Raw genomic sequence first — 21,014 nt, forward strand, 5'->3', positions numbered from 1 at the left:
ATTCTTTAGAAGCAAGGCCCTGAGTCCAGTCTACACTCAGGAAAGGTGGTCACACAGGAAGTGGAGGCCGGAAGGCGGGATCGTTGACAGCCATCGTACAGGCTGCGCGCCCCCTAGTCTGAGATGAGACACTGGGTTGGCTTCTAAATATAACAGAAGTTATCGGAGGGTTTTATCCAGAGGGTAACGATACCTGATGTTCATTTAATCCCAACACCCTCCTGGTGCCAACTGAGAAACAAGGCCAAGAGGGGAAGTGACTTTCCCAAGCTCACAACCGCAACCCAGCCCTGTTTTGAGCTGTACTCCATGCTGCTTCCCCATGGGGCTGTCAGTTTGTCATGCCGTGGTGGCTCGCATGTTGCTGTGATACTGGAAGTTCTGCCATGTATTTCAAATGCCAGTGGGATCATCCATGGTAGACGGGTTTCGGTGGAGCTTCCAGACTAAGGCAGACTAGGAAGAACGGCCTGGCAGTCTACTTCAGAAAAATTCGCCAGTGAGAACCTTATAAAAACCACCAGCACAGTATGCGATACGGCGCCTCAGGCTGGAAGGCACTGAAAAGGAGAGTGAGCAAGAGCTGCCTTCTCAAAGTAGAGTCAACCTTCATGACTCTACGGGACGGAGCTAAGCTTCTGGGACCTTCATTTGCTGATGTGGCACAACTCGAAAAGAAAGAGCTGCAAACAGCCATTAATAATCAACATGAAAAGTGTGAAGTACGAGTGTAGGAAAACTGGAAATCGTTAAAAAAAGGAATGGAACACGTAAACATAGCCATCCTAGGCATTAGTGGGCCGAGGTGGACTGGTATTGGCCATTTTGAATAGGACAGTCCTATGGTCTACTACGCCAGGAATGGCGATGCATTGGAAACGCTGGTGGCGTAGTGGTTAAGTGCTATGGCTGCTAGCCAAAAGGCCGGCAGTTCCAATCCACCAGGTGCTGCTTGGAAACTTCTATGGGGCAGTCCTACTCTGTCCTATAGGGCTGCTATAAGTTGGAATCGACAGCAACAGGCTCAGGGGTTTTGTTTGGTTTTGTTTTGGGGGATGTATTCACCTTCTAAAAGAACACTTTAAGATTCATCCTGAAGTACAACGCTGTTGGTGATAGAAGGATATGCATACAGCTACAAGGACAATCAGTTAATACGACTATTGTGCACACTCCGCTGGAGGGGCCCGCAGGCCTGGGCAGGCTTGGGCAGGGGGTGGACTCGGTGTATCCTCAGCCTCATATATCCCTGGAGCACTGCGGCGTGCCAGGCTGTGATGTGAACTCTCAGACATACCCCTCCTTGCCCTCAGGCATTTACTGTTCAGTGGGGAAGGGGCCAGGGGACAGACAAGGACATAAGTCAGGCTCCCCAAGGAGGAAGAGTTGATCAGACAATTGATGGGGAGCTCCCTGGGACCGAGGCTCTGAGTTAGACCCCTGCTCAATGACCAAGCCTGCCACTGCCAGGACGGCCAGAGGGTGTGGTGCAGGGTAGAGCTGGCCTTTGGAAGGACAGGGACAGACAGAGGGACCCGGTGCCTTTCAGGGGTGCCCTGGGAGGGCAGTGTGGTGGGAAAGGCCAGGCCTCTGCCCTGCTGTTGATCATCCGTCCACAGCGCCATCTCTTTGATCCTGAACACCTGGGTGGATGAATACTCGTAGACTTCGACCAGCCCGTGCACTTCGCCTGGTGGATTACGTGCAGGTGAACATGCGGTCTCAGACCTGAAGCGCCGTACCCTTCTTCTCTGTGCCCAGCTGGACCACCTGGAGCCCACTAAGGCAGAGCCAGAGAGTGAGGAGGACTGGGCATGCCTGCATGTGAGCTTGTGAGGGGGACGTGGGGCTGCTCCCACAGGGAGGACCCACAGAGGCGGGGTTGGGCCAGAGCTCAGAGTGACCTCAGACCCTCCTCCGGTCGACCACAGTCTGGGAAGACTTCCTGGGGTGGAAAACTTGGGCTTGGGCTTCTTTTCAGAGCAGTGGGATGCTTTCCATCAACGGAAAGGTGTGAGAAAAGGCAGTCATATTTGTAAGTTTTTCTTCTTGCACCTCCAGCATCAGGGCTGGCACCAGGTCTAAAAGCAGCTTGGAATCTAGGGCTACCTCGTGAGGCAGGTCCTGCTTCAGCACCAACACTGGAGCTCAATAGAGTATCAGGGCCTCCATCGCCAGCACCAACACCAGATGGACAGCCTGCCAGAGGGCTATATTCTCTTCCTGGGTCACCTCCAGAACTGTCTCTTGTAGCACCTGGTGAGGTAGAGCCTGCTCCTGAACCATCACAGGAGCTAGGTAGAACACCAGATCATCCACCACCACCTCCGTCGACAGACGGAGAGGCTGCTGGAGGGCCAGGCTCTCTTCCTGGGTCACCTGCAGAACTGACCCCTCTACCCCCTGCAGATGTTGATCCTCTCCTGTATCAACACCGGAGCTCCACACAGCACCAGCTATGCCATCACCAGCTCCGGCACTGGCACCAGAAGGAAAGCCGCTGGAAGGGTGGATTCCTGTCCTGGGCCACCTCGGGAACCAGCTCCTGGACCCCCTGCAGATGTCAGTCCTGCTCCTGCACCAACCTCGGAGCGCCATGGAGCACCAGCTATGCCATCACCAGCTCCAGCACTGGCACTAAATGGGGAGCCCCATGGAAGGCTGGATTCTGATGCTGGGCCCCCTCCAAAACTGGCTCCCGGACCACCTGCACCAACCCTGGGACTCAGTGTCGCCCCAGGTCCTCCATCTCCATCTCTAGCTCTGGCCCAGGAACCAGATTAAGAGCCTGTTGAAAACCCAGATTCTAATCTTGGGCCTGCCTTGGAGGAAGTACACCAGAATGCTCCTTAGAAGCAAGGATGGTAAGGCTACATCTCACATACTTTGGACATGTTGTCAGGAGGGATCAATCCCTGGAGAAGGACATCATGCTTGGTAAAGCACAGGGTCAGCAAAAAAGAGGAAGACCCTCAAGGAGATGGATTGACACAGTGGCTGCAACAGTGGGCTTAAGCATAACAACCATTTTGAGGATGGCACAGAACTGGTCAGTGCTTCTGTCGTACATAGGGTCACTATGAGTTGGAACCAACGCGATTGCACCTAACAACGACGACAACAATCTCGGGCCACCTCCAAATCCAGATCCTGGACCTCCAGCCGATGTCAATCTTCCGCCTGCACCCACACCAGTGCTTAGGAGAACCCATCTCTGCCATCTCTAGCTCTGGCCCAGGAACCAGGCCAAGAGCCTGTTGGAAATCCAGGTGCTTATCCTGGGCCACCTAAAGGACTGGCTCCAGAGTAACCTGATCCCACACCAACGCCAAGGCTCAAAGTAGCCCAGTGTCCTCCGTCTCCAGCTCAGACCCGGTCTCCAGACAAAGAACCCGATGGGAAGTGGGATTCATATCCTGGACTACCTTCAGAACCGAATCCAGGACCACTGGCTGGTGTCGATCCTGTGCCTGCAGCAACTCTGGAGCTCTCTGTAGCCCCAGGTCCTCCATCTCTAGCCCTGGACCAGGCGCCAGAAAAGAGCCTGTTGGAAAGCTCAATTCTTATGCTGGGCCACCGCCAAAGAAGCTTCTGGACCATCAGCTGATATGGATCCTATTCCTTCAGAACCAGCAGGTGACAGTGTAGCTCTGTGTCCCCCATCTGCAGCTCTGGCCCAGGCACCAGACGGAGGGCCTGCTGGAAGCTCCATTGTTATCCTGGGCCTCCTCCAGGACAAGCTTCTGGACCACCAACTGATGTCGACCCTCTTCCTATAGCAACAGCAGACCTAGATATGGTCCCATGTCCTCCATCTCCAGCTCTGGCCCAGGCTCCAGATGAAGAGCCCGCTGGAAAGTCAGATTCTTATCCTGGGCCACCTCCAGAACTCGATCCTGGACCACAAGCTGATTGTGATCCTAAGCCGGCAGCAACACAGGGACTCAGTGTAGCCCCAGGTCCTCCATCTCCATCTCCATCTCTGGCCCAGACATGAGACAATGAGCTGACTGGAAAGCTCCATTGCTATCCTGGGCCACCTCCAGAACAAGCTTCCAGGCCACCAACTGACGTCGACCCTATTCCTATAGCAACAGCAGACCTAGATATGGTCCCATGTCCTCCATCTCCAGCTCTGGCTCAGACTCCAGACGAAGAGCCTGCTGAAAAGCTCCGTTGTTATCCTGGGCCACCCCCAGAACAAGCTTCCAGCCTGCTAGAAAGTCAGCCACCTGCAGTACTCAATCCTGGGCCACAAGCTTATTGTGATACTAAGCCTGGAGCAGTGTTGGAGCTCAGTGTATCCACAGCTCCTCCGCCTCCAGCCCTGGTCCAGGCACTAGACCAAAGAGCCTATTGGAAAGCCAGGTTCTAACCCTGAACCACCTCCAGAACTGGATTCCAGGCCACCAGGTGTTGTGAATCCTGCTCCTGCATCGACACCGGGGCTCAACACGGCCCCGATCCTCCATCGCCAGCTCTGGCCCGGGCACCAGGGTCCCAGCAAGTCGCCACACCTTCTCCACAACAGCTCCTCAGCCCCAGCCAGGGAGCATCGGCTTCAGAACGAGATCCGTTCTTACCTTCACCTGACTGGGCATTTGTGTGGCTTATTTGTGGTGTTTTTACAGCTCACTTTATACTTTATAGTTTTTACTATTTTAACTGGTAGATTTCTCATTAAATACAGTTCTGTTTTTCCAGTTTTAACAGGTGTGATAGAGTGGCTTTATGTACTTCACTAGCCTATCCAACCATCACCAGTACCGACTTCAGGGCATTGTCATCACCACAAACAGAAACCCTGGACCCATGAAGTAGTCTTCCCTGTGCCCCCTCCCTGTGCCCATGACAATCAGTGATTGGCTCTCCGTGCCTATGAATTTCCCTGCCCTCGATTTCTTATCTAAATAGAAACATGTGGCCTTTTGTATCTTACTTCTTAGCTTCACGCGTTCGAGGTCCATCCATGTTGTAGCATGTGTCAGTTTCTCAGTCTAAGGCTCGATGGTATTCCATTGTGTGGATGGACCACACTTTGTTCATCCAGTCATCTGTTGATGGACGTGTGGGTTGGTTCCACCTATTGACTGATGGGAGGAGTAGAGCTGCTGTGAGCATCCGTGGACAGGTTATTTGTGTGAGTGCCTGTCTATCCGATAAATCCCTGGGGTGGGGAAAGAGGAGGTGCGAAGGGTGAGGACACAGTCCAGGTGTGGGGAGTGAGAGTTGGGAGGGATCAAGAGGCATGAAGCTCTGGGAGGTGTGGAGCTGGAGGAGGCCCGGAGAACTCCCAGATGTGGGTAACAAGGAGTCAGGAGGGGCCCAGATCAGCCCTGGTGTGGTGAGTGAGAAGATGGGAGGGGTCAGACCCAGTATGGGAAGTGAGAGTGTGGGAGTGATAAAGTGGGAGGGGTCAGGAGGTAGCAACGTAATGGTAGGTGAGGAGTGTGTAGGAGTGATGAGGAGGAGGGATAGCCCACAAGAAGGCACAGGTGTGGAAATGATGAGGTGGGAGGGGTCAGTGAGTACACAGACATGTCAATGAGGAAGTCACCGAAGTGTCAGGAGTAAGGAGGGAAGTGAATCAGTAGAAGGCACAGGTGTAGGGAGTGAGTGAGAAGGTGGGTGGGGTCAGTTGAAGTCCAGGTGTGGTTACTGAGGGGGGATGTGTCAGGAGGCAGCAAAGTTCTGAAGAGGAAGGAGGTAGAAAGCGTAAGTAGAAGTCACAGGTGTGACCAGTGAGGAGGTGGGAAGGCCCATGAGGCAGCCCAGGTGTGTGGAGTGAGGACGTATAAGGGGCCAGGAGGCAGCCCAGGTGTGGGGACTGAAGAGGTGTGAGGGGCCAGGAGGCAGCCCAGGTGTGGGGACTGAGGAGGTGTGAGGGGCCAGGAGGCAGCCCAGGTGTGGGGACTGAGGAGGTGTGAGGGGCCAGGAGGCAGCCCAGGTGTGGGGACTGAGGAGGTGTGAGGGGCCAGGAGGCAGCCTAGGTGTGGGGACTGAGGAGGTTTGAGGGGCCAGGAGAGAGCCCAGGTGTGGGGAGCAAGGAGGAAGGAGGGAATCAGTAGAAGGCCCAGGTGCAGGGAGTAATGAGGTGGGACAGTGCATGTGGCTGCCCAGGTGAGGGTAATGAGGTGGAGGGAGAAATAAGGAGGAAGCCCAGGATGGGGAATGAGAAGATAAACATGTGGCCAGCCCCCAAAGGAGAATGATCAACTTCCCCGAGAGAAGGAAGATGCACAACTTTGGGGCTGTTTGAAGGCGTGAGGAGGAATCCGGACCTCCCCTGGGCAGGACCTCTCAGAATCCTGGGGAGAGTTGATGCCCAGAGAAGGGGAGAACAGCCTCACTGGAGGTGGGGATGTGAGTGGAATCCAGAACAACTCCCTGGAAGAGGGGCTGTTGGCCCCCAGCTCTGAGAGCAAGCAAGGGCCTAATGGGACTGGGGATAGGGGGTCCCACAGGAGCCCAGACCCAGCTCTTGGCCCTGCCCCACCAAGCCTTGGTTTCCTCCTCTGTACTTTCAGGTGCTTGGAGTGGGTGATCCCCAGGGTTCCCAGGCTCAGATAAGTATCGCTGGCCTTGGTTCTGTGTCCCTGACTCACAGTGCCCTGAGGTCCTAGGAAAATGCTTCTACTTCCAGGAATAGAATATTCCCACAGGAAGAGCATTGGAGTGTGGGGACTGGGAACTTTGGGTCACAAAGGGCAAGTCACAGCCATGGATCACAAGGCCAGGTCCAGGGTCAGGACTAGTCCTTGGTGGAGTATTGGGGTCCCCCTGAAGAAGTGAGGCCTTTGCCCTGAATGTGGGGAGGATGCCTCATGAGTGAGCTGGGCACCCAGGGCCTGTGGAGGGAAAGAAGGGGCACAGGAGTCTCCTGAGGTCCCCAACACCACCCGTGGACCTGCAGGTCATGCTCCTTCAACCCTGGGGCCCAGGAGAGCTGCTGATTTGAGGACACCTGAACACAGGTGTGGGATATGAGGTTTCTTGCCTGGAGCTGCAGCGCTAGCGCTGGCCACCAGAGGGCAGCAGACTCCCCTGTCAGTAGTGCCCTCTGGGCTTTGCTGGAGCAGCTGAACTAGGAGACAGTCACCCTAAGGTCATTCTGGCTGTCACCCTGTCTGGGAGTTGCAACTCCTAATATTACCATCCACTCACACAATCAGAGCTGGTCAGAGGCAGGAACTGAATCAGATCCTGTCATTTATTCTTTCATCAGTGGTGCCTGAGCCCTCACCTTAGGCAGGTCTGTGTTAGGTCCTGGGTGGGAGCTGAAAATCACCCATGTGGTTCCTGCCCCAGGAACTAACAGTGGAGGGGAGACGGACAAGAGCATGAAGACAAATATGTGAGAAAGAAAATAGCGTATTGCACAGGGAAAATAAAGTAGGATACAGCCAGTGAGAGAGGGCTGGGGCCACTGGGTCCAGAGGGCTCACTGAGGTGACATTTATGTGTGAGCAAAGTGACAGGAGGGGCCAGCCCTGCACAAGTTGGGGGACAGTGTGCCAGGGAGAAGGCACAGCTGGTGAAGAGACTGGGAGGCAGAAGTGAGTTTGCCCAGAGAGTGGATTGAAAAGGGACCAGTGTGGCTGGAGAGAGCTGGAGAGGAGAGGAGGGAAGGAGGAGGAGGGCAGGTCCAGGTCCGAGGACCTGGTGGGCTGGAGGAGCTGTCTCCTGCCCCGTGACAACATCACCCCAAAACCTACAACTCACAACGGAACATACTGATGATCTCATAGTCCTCATAGACAAGGAATGTGGGCACAGCTTAGCTGGTGACGCTTCCCCAAGTTCTCTGACGAGCCTAGGGCTGTGGTCTCAAGTGAGGCTCGACTGGGGAGGATCTACCCCCTGCTCACTCCGTGTTATGGACAGGACCTTGTGAGCTCTTGGACTGGGGGCCTCAGTCCTTCTCTGTCTGTTGATCAGGGGCCTAACTCAGATCTTCGTCGTGTTGACCTCATAGGGCAGGTCATATATCACAGCTGCTTCCAGGGGCATGGAGGTGACAGAGAGATCAAGGAAAGAGAGCAAGAAAACAGAGAGCTAATTGTCCTCTCCGGTTCTTTAGAAGCGAGTCCCTGAGTCCAGTCCACACTCTGGGAAGGGGTCACAGAGGATGTGGAGGCCAGGAGGCAGTATGGTTGGGGGCCACTATACAGGTGCGCACCTCCTAATCTGAGATGAGGCACTGGGCTGCCTTCTAAATATAATGGACGTTATTGGAGGGTTTTATGCAGAGGGTAGTGATATCTGATGTTCCTTTAATTCCACGGCCCTTCTGCTGCCAACTGAGAAACAAGGCCAAGAGGGGAAGTGACTTTCCCAAGCTCACAGCCACAACCCAGCTCTGTTTTGAGCTGCACTCCATGCTGCTTCCCCATGGGTCTGTCAGTTTGTCATACTGTGGTGGCTTGTGTGTTGCTGTGACACTGGAAGCTACGCCATATGCCAGCAGGATCATTCATGGTGGACAGGTTTCACTGGAGCTTCCAGACTAAGACAGACTAGGAAGAAAGACCTGACTGTCTACTTCTGAAAAACTGGCCCGTGATAACCTTATGAGTAGCAATGGAACGTTGTCTGATATAGTGCCTCAGGTTGGAAGGCACTCAGAAGAAGACTGAGTAAGAGCTCCCTCCTCAAAGTAGAGTTGACCTAAATGACATGGATGGAGTCAGACTTCCAGGACCATCGTTTGCTGATGTGGCATGTCTCAAAATGAGAAGAAACAGCTGCAAATATCTGTTAATAATCACAACATGGAATGTACGAAGTACGAATCTAGGAAAGCTGGAAATTGTAAAAAAAAAAAAAAGAAAGAAAAGAAATGGAATAGATACTCTAGGCATGGGTGAGCTAAGATGGACTGGTATTGGCCATTTTGAATGGGACAATCATACGGTCTACTATGACAAATTGAAGAGGAATGGTGATGCATTCATCCTAAACAAGAACATTTCAAGATCTATCCTGAAGTACCACGCTGTCAGTGATAGAATGATATCCATACGGCTACAAGGAAGATCAGTTAATACGACTCTTATTCAAATCTACTCACCAACCACCCAGTCCAAAGATGAAGAAATTGAAGATTTTTACCAAATTCTGCAATCTGAAATTGATCAAACATGCAATCGAGATGCATCGATAATTATTGGTGATTCAAATGCAAAAAATTGAAACAAAAAGGAAGGAACAATAATTGGAAAATGTGGCCTTGGTGATAGAAACAACGCTGGAGATCTCATGATAGAATTTTGAAAGACGAACGACTTCTTCATTGCAAATACCTTTTTTCAACAACATAAACAGCAATTATACACATGGACCTCGCCAGACAGGACACACAAGAATCACATCAACTACATATGTGGAAAGAGACGATGGAAAAGCTCAATATCATTGGTCAGAACAAGGCCAAGGGCCGATTGCAGAACAGACCATCAACTGCTTACATGCAAGTTCAAGTTGAAGTGAATGACAACTTCAATCTTTTCTCCATTTATCATGATGTTGCTCATTGGTCCAGTTGTGAGGAGTTTTGTTTTCTTTATGTTGAGGTGCAATCCATACCTGAAGGCTGTGGTCTTTGATCTTCATTAGTAAATGCTTCAAGTCCTCTTCACTTTCAGCAAGCAAGGTTGTGTCATCCGCATAACGCAGGTTGTTAATGAGTCTTCCTCCAATCCTGATGCCCCGTTCTTCCTCATATAGTCCAGCTTCTCGGATTATTTGCTCAGCATACAGATTAAATAGGTATGGTGAAAGAATACAACCCTGACGCACACCTTTCTTGACTTCAAACCAATCAGTATCCCCTTGTTCTGTCCGAACAACTGCTTCTTGATCTATGTAAAGGTTCCTCATGAGCACAATTAAGTGTTCTGGAATTCCATTCTTCACGGTGTTATCCATAGTTTGGTATGACCCACACAACTCATTGTATAGGAAACCAATTTAAGCTTTTGACGGCGTGGGTTATGACTATAATTTGTAGAAAAAGCAGAATCTACACTTTATTCACCATTTTGCACGGAGAGATTTTTTTCAAAAAATAAGCAGATTGCTTATGGTGCTGATGTATAATCCCTAGCTACAGGGAAAATAAAATTACGAAAGAGTCAATAATAGTACTTCCAAGCCTAAAAAAAGGTACTTGGCAACGGTATAGAAAGCAGCTTAGATACAGTTCATGCAGTTCTTCACGGTTCAGCAAGCGACAGCAAGCTGTGTGGTCTTTACACGTCCCGTCTGCTGATCGGTCCCTGGGCCACGGCTCCCCTGCCGTCTCACACACTCATCACTCTAGCGGAGTAGGACCCTGTGAGTGGTGGGCGGGGCCAAGTTCCTGTGGGGATTCTGGGGTGGAGACACTTCTCTCCCACACCGTCTGCTCAGGTGGTCACCATGTCCGCTTACTGGGGAGGAAGACAAAGAAAGAATGCAAAGGTGAGACTAGGCTTTGGCATCGACTTACAACTCCGCCGCGTAAGGGGAACATGAGCTCACGATTTCCCTCCATAACTGGTGTCTTGAGAAAGTACAGGTAGAAGTGGGGTTGATTAGGCTGAGGACTCTTCTGCAATGATTTGCAGGCAGGTCTAGTTACCAGTTGCCAGCAAGTCAATTCCAAGTCATGCAGACCCCATGTGCAGGGCAGAATGTGATCCTTAGGGTTTTCAACGCTGTGAACTTTCAGCTCGCCAGGCCTGTCTTCTGAGGTGCCTCTGGCTGGGTTTGAACCACCAACCTTTCGGTTAGTTGTCTTGATTTAACCATTCGCACCACCAGGGACTCCTATAACATGGACTCACGGCATGTGAATCACTGTGACGCCTATCAAGTCCCTCCTGCATCCCAGCACTGGGTTAGGACTTGGAGGGAAGCAACGCTGGCTAAGACACACTCACCCTCTCCACGTGCACAGGGGTCGGGGGTGTGCTCTGGGATACCAGGGCGGAAGCTGATCAGATCAACTTGAGCAAGGTCATTTCCAAATATCATATCCCCGTGGCTGGACTATAAAAATACATCCGGCAAGTACTTAACCTAAAATGGTGAACGTTTAAAGTCGGAGCCAGCTAACTCGACCTGTGACAATTCCATCAATATATGTGAGGAAGCAGTGCACAGCCCATACATGGTCAAAAACTTAAAATGACTTAGAACACACAGAGGAAAACAGCCAACCCAAAGCAGTCTGTTAATTAACCTTCCTGAGGCCTCAGGGCACTGCAGGGAGGCTGGATAACCCCCAGAAGGAGTCTAAACGGGGGCCCAACCAAGGTGGGCTTCCCAACCCAGAGACTCGGGGTCCCCTTTCCAGAGCCAGGGACCGGACCTCCAAATGTCAGAGGCTGCTTTTCTAACTTCTCCAACTCTAAGCTCGGGACGCCTCCAAATTTTTTTTCTACTGAGCAGAATATTAAGTTCATATGCTTTGTTTCTTGTTTTCATTTAACATTTTCAGCACAATCCAGAGACATTAATGACATTCACTGTGCTGTGCGACCGTCACCACTATCCATCCCCACATGTGTTTCGTCACCGCAAAGGGAACCCAGTGCCCCTTCGGCAACAACTCCTCATTTCTCCCTCCCGTCAGCCCCTGGCCACCACTGATACGTTCTGATCTCTATGCATTTGCCTAAGGAACCGTGGTGGTGCAGTGGTTAAGTGCTCTGCCGCTAACCAAAATGTCAGTGCAAACCCTCCAGCTGCTCCGGTGGAGAGAGGACCTGGTGACCTGCTCCCACAAAGATTACAGCCTAGAAAACCTGGGGCAGCTCTACTCTGTCACGTGGGCTCAGAAGGAGCTGGAATCGACTCGAAGGCAACTCACGACGACAACAATGCATTTGCCTCATTTAGACATTTCATCTAAGTGGGGTCAGACGCTGTTCGTCCTTCTGAGCCTGACTGACTTCACTCAGCGTGTGTTCAAGGTTCACCATGTTGCGGCGTGTGGTGGGACTCCGTTTCCCTTTATGGATAAGTAGTATTCCGTTAGAGGACAGACTGTGTTTGGTTTATCCACTCATTCGTTGGGGGACACATGGGTGGTTTCCACCGCGTGACTATTGTGAGTAACACCGCAATGAACATTCGGGTACAGGTATCTGTTTGAGGCCCCGATTTCAAGCCTTCTGGGTCTATACCCAGGAGTGGAACTGCTGGGTCATATGGGGACCAGCAAACCTGGTTGCTTTCTCAGAGATCCCTGAATTTCAAGCAAAAACACAGCCACCCTTTGGCTCTGGGAAGCTTTGAGCATTTTGTTTTTTTTAATTAAGGCTCTACATTTGCATTTTATTATACTTATAATCAAACGACGCACTGCATTGGGCATTGCGTGTATCTGCTGCAAAGGACCTCTTTAAAGGTTGAAAAGTAAAGACGTCACCTTGAAGACTGAGGTGCGCCTGCCCCGAGACATGGTATTTTCAGTTACATCATATGCACGTGAAAGCATACATAAGGAAGACCAAACAAGAAGTCACGCCTTTGAATTGTGGTGTTGGCGAAGAATATTGAATATACCATGGACTGCCAGAAGAATGAACAGATCTGTCTTGGAAGAAGTGCAGCCAGAATGCTCCTTGGAAGCAAGGATGGCACGACTGCGTCTTACATACTCTGGACATGTTGTCAGGAGGGGTCACTCCCTGAGGAAGGACATCATGCTTGGCAGAGTACAGGGAAAAGAGGAAGACTCTCAACGAGGTGGATTGACACAGTGGCTGTAACAACGAGCTTAAAAGCATAACGACGATTGTAAGGATGGCGCAGGACAAGGCAGTGTTTCCTTCTGTTGTGAGTAGGGTCACTACGAGTTGGAACTAACAACAACAACAGCATAACAACTGCATCTTGCGGGCTGTGGCGGTTGGGTGGTAGAATTCTCGCCTTCCATGTAGGAGACCCGGGATCGATTTTCAGCCAAGCCACCTCCTATGCAGCCAGCACTCATCTGCCACTGGAGGCTTGGCTGTTGCTATGATGCTGAACGGGTTTCAGCAGAGCTTCCAGACTAAGCCAGACTAGGAAGAAAGGCCTGGCGACCTCCTTCTGAAAACGGCCAATGAAAACCCTTTGGATCACAACAATCCAATCTGCGGCCGTTCTTGGGGTTGGTGCAGGATCAGGCAGCCTTTCGTTCCCGTGTCCATGGGATCGCCATTAGTGAGGGGCCGTCTCAGCAGCAGCTGACAGCAAACAACAACAACCCCATGTTGGGGGTTACTTCACAAGGCACAGGCACTTGGGGTTAGAATTAAAGAGAAAAACAAACAAAAAGCCCACACCTGTTGCCATGGACTCGATTCTGACTCAGGGCAACTCTATGTGTTACAGAGAAGAACTGTGCTGCATCTTGGTTGTCATCTTTATGGAAGTAGGTCTCCAGGCCTTTCTTCCGAGGTGCTGCTGGATGGGTCCAAACTGCCAGCCTTTAGGTTAGTAGTCAGTGCAAATCATTTGCGCCACCCAAGGACCAGAAGACAGCAGAGGGTGGGGGAGTTCTTGTCCAAAAGCAATGAGAGTCTACCAGCTCACCATTTCCTTTGAGACTGAAGCCAGTACCTCTGCTACCCGTACCCCATTGCTGCTGCGTCAACTCTGACTCAAAGCGACCCTATAGGACAGAGTAGAACTATCCCACAGGGTTTCCAAGAAGCAGCCTGTCACATACTTCTCCCGCGGAGAGGCTGGTGGGTTTGAACCTCTGACCTTTTGGCTAGCAGCCGAGTTCTTCAACCACTGCACCACCATGGGTTCCTTATAGCCTCTATGCTAGTTCTACAGAAATCAGGGTGGGACAGTCTGAATGGGGTATAATCACACAGATATGGGATTCACAGCTGGAAACAACCTTAGAGATTCTCGGGTCCAGATTTCCTACCCTTGCAATTAAACAAACGAAGAGAGGTGAAGTTACTCTCCCCCAAGGACCAGTGACTCTGTACTTTAGCAGAGAAAATCTGCTGCAGAAGGAGGAGCTGGAGCTGGTCCTTGGAGGCTGCCTACGATTCAGACGGGGACAACCATTTTGTCCCCGATCCGGTAGGATGTTATTAAATTTGGAGGCGTTGGCAGCGCGTGAAGAAGCAGGTCTCCCTGCCCTGACACCCAGACCCCAACCTCTATTCAAGTCCAGGTGTGCACTTGTGCTCTGCCCCCTGGTGGGACCCTGCGGTAGTGCAGCATGAGAGGAGTGGGGGCTGGTCATGGCCCAGGGGACCTTCTCTGAGGGACATGGAGTCCGCCCCTCAGAGAGAATGATGAAATTCCAGAAGAGAAGGAAGATGCCCAGCTTTGGTGCTGTTTGAGGGAGAAGGACGAGAAAGGGACCCCCTCCCGGGTCAGGGCCCTTCCTCTTAGAATCATGGGTTGGGCTGATGCACAGAGAGGGGCAGACCTGCCTCACCGGTGGTGGGGATGGGGCTGGATTCTAGGAGAACTTCCTGGAGGAAGGTCTGTTTGCTCCCAGCTCTGAGAGCAGGCAGGGCCTGAATAGGAGTCGGGGGAGGGTGTCCCATGGGAGCACAGACCTAGCTCCTGGATCCTGACTCACCCAGCCCCCCACCCGGGCTGTCAGCACCCTGCCCTCCCTGTGGCCCAGACCTAGCAGTGATCCTGAGACCCAGCTGCTCCAGTTGGCCTGTGACAAAGACAGCGTCGCCGCAGGAGCACTTTGGGGCCCATTTCAGGTCCAGGGAGGGGCTGAAGGGGACTGAGAGGTAGGGCCGGGGAGAAGGTGGGGAATAACAGGGGTGGGGCTCCTGATGCCGATCCAGAGAGCAGACCTGGGCGGTGGGGACACTCAGTGTCTCCCAAGTCTGCAGGCTCTCCATGTCCACCTGGCCAAGTTTCCTGTGGCCCCTCCTGGGCAGAGTGATCCCAGGACCCCAGGCCCCATGTGGGTGGAGGACACAGAGCTGGTGGAAGTTAGGGTGGTGCCGTGTGGGACCCCCCACGAACAGAGCATTTTGTGCCTGCAGGAAGGGGTCACTTATACACGCTACCCCAGGCCACAGGGCCCCATTAGCACTGGGCCTTGCACATCAGCCTGGCTGCCCCGGGCAGTGTCCACCCACATCCCTCACTCTAAGGAGGCTGTACGCTGTGCTCACCCCGAGCTGCCACCCACGTCCATGCCAGCTTGGAGCCCAGGCCCTGCGTCCGCCCTGAGTAAGCACTGAAGCAGTTCCCCATCCAAACCCCCAGTGCACAACTGGGAGACTGAGTCCAAGAAAAAGGCAGGGATGGCCCAGGACATGCAAGTGGGCAGAGTCCAGAGGATGAGGAAGGTTCTGGCCCCCTAGGTCAGGGCTCAACCCCTATCATGGGGTTTGCTTTGAGAATGAGAGCTACCAAGATGTAGGGAACCCCAGGTACTCCCTCCCATTGCGCACATAGGCGTGAGCATACACACACACACACACAGGCACACACTAACTTCAAAGGTGGGGCCATGCGGGTGGGGTCAAAAGAGAATACCAAGGAGGTGACCCCCTGGAAAGAAGAGAGAGGGTGGAGGCAGCTCTGTCTTCGCACAGTGACCTCCAGTCTCCCAGCCACATGCCCACAGCCCACAGCATGGAGGGGGGAGATGCAGAATGAAGGGATATGGACCCTCAGGTTCCCTGGGTCTGCCAGGGCCAGCCATTCCCATGGCAACACAAAGTGGACAAGGCCTGGTCCTGCAGTCACCGCTCTGGGTTCCCAGAGTAGAGGGGGCTACAGAACAGAAGGCCTCAGTTTCCTCCTCTGTAAATTGGGGTGCTTAGAGTGGGTGACCCCCCGGATTCCAAGGCTCAGAGAAGTGTCTGCTGGACCCACTGTGCTCTGAGGTCCTAGGAAAATGCTTTCTACTTCCTGGAATTGAATATCCCCCCAGCAAGAGCACTGAGGTGTGGAGACTGGGAACTTGGAGTCAGCAGGGCAGGGCAGAGCCGTTGACCATGAGGCCAGGTCCAGTCTTTGGTGGAGACTCGGGGTCCTCCTGAGGAAGTGGGCCCTTTGCCCTGAATGTGGAGAGGATGCCTTGTGAGTGAGATGGACACCCCAGGGCCTGTGGAGGCAAAGAGGGGGCTAGGGAGTCTCCTGAGCTACCCGACACTGTCTGTGGACCTGCAGGTCCTGATCCTTCACCCCTGGGACCCAGGAGAGCTGCTGCCTCCAGGACACCTGAACCCAGGTGTGTGTTTTGTGATGAGGTTACCAGCCTGGAGATACAGTGCTAGTGTCAGCCACCAGGGGGCGGCAGCCTCTCCTGCCAGTGGTGCCTTCTGGGGCCCAGGCAAGCTGCTGTCTCCAGGACACCTGAACACAGGTGTGGAATGTGAGGTTTCTTGCCTGGGGCTGCAGTGCTAGCGCACAGGGGTGGGGACAGGGACAACAGCATGAAGACAAATACATGGAAAAGAAAAGAGCATATTCTTTAAAGAGAAAATAAAGCAGGGTGCAGCCAGTGAGAGAGGGCTGGGGCCGCTGGGTGGGGGTCCAGAGGCCTCACTGAAGTGATATCTATGTGTGACCAGAATGCCAGGAAGGGCCAGCCCTGCACAAGTCAGGGGACAGTGTGCCAGGGAGAAGGTACAGCTGCTGCAGAGACTGGGAGGCAGATGTGAGTTTGCCCAGAGAGGGGATTGGAAAGGGCCCAGTGTAGCTGGAGGAGAGGAAGGAGGCAGGAGGACGGCAGGTCCAGGCCCCAGGACCTGGTGGGCTGGAGGACCTGTCGCCTCCTCTGTGACGACATCCCGCCAGAACTTAGCAGTTCACAAAATACACCTGATGATCTCACAGCCTCTGTGGACCAGGAACGTGGCACAGCTTAGCTGGTGACTCTGCCCCGAGTTCTTTCGGGAGGCTGGGGCTGTGGTCTCAACTGAGGCTCCACTGGGGAGGGTCCGCCCCGTGCTCACTGTGTGTTGTGGGCAGGACTCTTTCTTGTGAGCTGTTGGACTGGAGGCCTCAGTTCCTCTCTGTTGATCAGGGCACTTTGGGTCATTGTCACACGGGCATCATAGGGCAGGCCATACATGACAGCTGCTTTCCAGGGGAAAGGGTGGGACATGACAGAGAGTGAGAGAGAGAGATGGCAGGCAGAGAGAGAGAGAGCAGACGAGAAAGCCAGGAGGCTTTGCCCCTGATGGGGTCAGTAGGAGTTGGAACTGATTCCAAGGCACCTTACAGCCACAGCTACATTCTCGAGCAGCGAGTCCGTGAGTCCAGCCCACACTAGGGAAGGGGGTCACACAGGCGTTGAGACCCTGGGGGGGATCGTTGGGGCCATTGTGCAGGCTGCCCACCCGCTAGTCCGTGACGAGGTACTGGGTCAGATTCTAAATAATGGAAGTTGTCGGAGGCTTTTGTGCAGAGGGTAGCAATATCTGATGTTTGTCTAATTCCCACCCCTGCTGGGGCAGACAGGGAAACCAGGCCAAGAGGTGAAGGGACTTTCCCAGGCTCACACCACCAGAACCCAGCTCTGTTTTGAGGTGTCCTCCATGCTGCTTCCCTCCTCTGCTTAAAATTCTCCCATTTCTGAGTCTGTGCGTTAGCTACGTATGACACCAGCCCATGGGTTTATAGGCGGTATCTCACATACACCTGCTGACTTCCCTAGGAAGAAGATGCTAGAATGATCCCCATTGTGCGACGGGGAGACTGAGGGGGCTCTGAGAAGCACAAAGACTTGTCCAGGGTCACTGACTTTTTGAGAGGGGTGAGCTGTGTCTGAACCCTGCTCTGTCTGCTCACAGCTGGGACCCTGGCTGCACCCAGGCCTACCCTAGCTTCTGTGGGGGGCTGTGTTGGTGTCACTGTGTAGAGTTATGGAGATGGCGTAGAGAGAGGTGAGCATTCAGCATCCCAGAGGGAATTTTGGGAAGGTCATATCTGAGGTCGGGCCCAGGTCAGAGGACCCGGGATATGACCTCACTTTCTTGGTGATGGAGTACACAGAACTTGGAACCCTGGTAACCAGGCACCCACATTCCAGGGACCGCCCTGCCCTAGCTCACTTGAGTGGAGACACTCGAATGAGGAACATGTTTTCTTGTTGTTGCTCATGTTGCCTTGTATCGAACCTTGAGAAATCCAGGAGTTCGACCCTTTCACAAAGGCTGAGACATGGTCTCATCCCCCATCCTCGAAGGCTCTGGCCATTTACCAGAAAGAAACCAAAGGTAACACAGGGTGGCCCAGGGTGCCAATCCAGGCCAGGCCACCACTGTGATCCCACCTGGGCAGCCCTACACCCCTCCGGTGTAGGGTGTTGGGTGGGCCTAGTCCATCAGGTTGGGTGCCTTGGAGACTGGGGGCTGGGGTGACACAGGTGGAGAGCAGTTTCATGTTCCTGTCCAGCCTGATCGCATAGGGTGTTGGGATCTACCTGTCTACACAGCGGTCATAGTTCAGACCAGAGCTTTAGGAGGGATGGTCAGGGGGATCTTAGGCTGAATTGGCACACTCGCCTGGGCCTTCTCTGCACTCCAGCTCACCCTGTGTGGAGCAGTCACCCCACGGTCCTTCCTGCAGGCATTGACTGCCTCTTGCTGACCTTGTGCTGACCCAGCTCTTCCCAGATCCTAGTGCAATACTCAGAGGTCCATATCATCTCCCCTGCTCCTGAGCCCCCTCCTTCCCCTGCAATCTCTCCTCCTCCCTGGTAGGTGGGAGGTGGAGAGGGGCTGCAGAGCATGGAGCGGCCCTGGTCAGTGGACGTGGCCAGGGCTGCATGGTACAGCCTCTGGCTGAATTTTCCCATATGTGGTGTGGACGGGGAAGTAGGGGGTCCTCAAAGGTCCAGGAGGCACAAGTGCCTGAAGGGGCAGAGAGGGAAGGAGGAGGCTTGGAGCAGCCCTTAATGCCTCCTGGACCACTGCTGGGTACTGTCTCTGCAGAAGCCCCCACAGGAGATCCGCGAGGAGAAGGAGGATGACCTCATCTACTCCGTCCACCCCAAGAAAGGGGCCAGGAAGGGCTGGCACAGGCTCTGGGTGAGTGCGGGTCAGGGTTCCCACCCAGGGCCCTGAGATGGCCAGAGAGGACATGGGGACCAGACACCCCCTCGAGATATCTAGCTCTCTCCAAGGCCACAGTTCCTCCCAAAGGAATCCACTAAAACTCTTCCCTTATCGCCCCCACTGCCCTCCCCACCCTGGCCAGGTACAAAGTCACTCTTTCCATATTTGTAGGAATGTCAGAAAACAGTCTTTTGCACTGTCTTCACTGCACATCGGCCCAGGCATCTTTTTCCATGGTGTTCCTGTTTCAGTGTTGAACTCTCAGGCCCAGGGCCGGGCAGCAGTCGGCTGGACTGTCCTTCCCACCTTCTCCCAGCCTCTCACATCCTCACGCTTAGCAGGCTTCTTTTACCCAAAAGCACAGGGCTCAGGCTATGATACACATATTTCCGCAACCTGCAATCTCAGGGAACACATCAGCATGACCCCTCCACGTGAGGAGCCGTGTCCTGACTCGGCTGCAGAATGTTCCAGAATGGAGGACGGTCCCCACACTGACTGAGCCTCTCACTGCTGCTGGCCCTGGACTGATACCTTCTGCTGCCCCTTCAGCATGGCTACAGGAGCCTCACGTGTGTCCTCACACGCTGACCCAGAGCAGGTCTGCAGGAACCTCACGTGTGTCCTCATACACTGACCCACAGTAGGGCTACAGGAACCTCACGTGTGTCCTCACACACTGACCCACAGCAGGGCTGCAGGAACCTCCTGTGTGTCCTCACACACTGACCCACAGCAGGGCTGCAGGAACCTCACGGGTGTCCTCATACACTGACCACCCAGGACAGACACCCAGGGCGGCACGCTGGGACGAAGGATGTGCACATTCCAAGTTAGGGTCCCTAGAGCCAGACTCCTTCCCAAATCAGCTGTGGCAGTCACGTGGCCCAGCAGTCTCCGTCGCTGGCTGCGTCCCTGTGTCCAGCCTGTTCTGGGTGTTACGGATCTGTTCCATTTTTGCCAACCTGCTGTCACTTTGGCCAGTGGAAGCACAAGGTGGCTTTGAGGGGCTGTTGGCCCTGAGAAGCTGAGTCACCGCCCAGTCCTTTACTGGTCATTTGGATTTGAGCTCCCCCTTCCCAGTAGTCTGTTCAGATCCTCGGTCCTGTGGGGGTCTTTCTGGCACCCCAGGATCTCCAGCCATTCACCTGTGGCTGGACCTGGGGCCACCATAGCTTTAGCTTCTCCAAACCCCCTCTAATGTACAGAAAGGAAAATCTGTGTCTTGCTTTGCATTCAGAGGGGGTCTCAGGGGTGTGCCTGCTCTGTGCACTGTCTCCAGCTGCGGAGGGAGTGGGCTGGCACCAGACCTTCTCCTCCAAGTCAGGAGCAGAGCAGACCTCACACGGCACACAGGGAACATCACGGGGCCTTAGCGTCTGACGATTCTGGGCTCCTATCCCGTGACTTTGAACAGATACTGGACATCACTAAGCTGTGTTTTCTCACCTCTACAACAGAGTGTTTTATGAAGACTCACAAGGATACTGCTTTTGATACCAAACCACACCAAACTTGTTGCCATCGAGTCCATGCTGACTCGTAGGGACCCTATAGGACATACTAGAACTGCCCCATGGGGTTTCCAAGGAGTGGCCAGTGGAGTCAAACTGCTGATTTTTGGTTAGCAGCCAAGCTCTTAAGAGCCGCTCTGCCACCAGGTCTCTGCTCTTGCTAGAGGGAGGTAGTGTTAAAAACAAAATGACTTGAGGTTTCTAATAAGTATAATCATCCCCACTTCCCGTTTCCTGATGGGGACACTTGTGTCCCACCTCCTGCCACAGGTCACAGAGATCCTAGACCCCGACCCGCCTGGTGGTTCACAGGGTGCCTCTGACAGTTCGTCCCTCCTCTGTCTCACCCCAGTGTGCCTGTGGATCGGACCAGGACCTGGATCAGACCCGCGTGGTGAGAATCGTCAAGGCTGGCTCACTGGAGAAGCTGGGGGAGCACCTGGTACCCGCCTTCGTG

Source organism: Loxodonta africana, chromosome 9, assembly GCF_030014295.1.
Source record: "Loxodonta africana isolate mLoxAfr1 chromosome 9, mLoxAfr1.hap2, whole genome shotgun sequence".
Classification (NCBI taxonomy): Eukaryota; Metazoa; Chordata; class Mammalia; order Proboscidea; family Elephantidae; genus Loxodonta; species Loxodonta africana.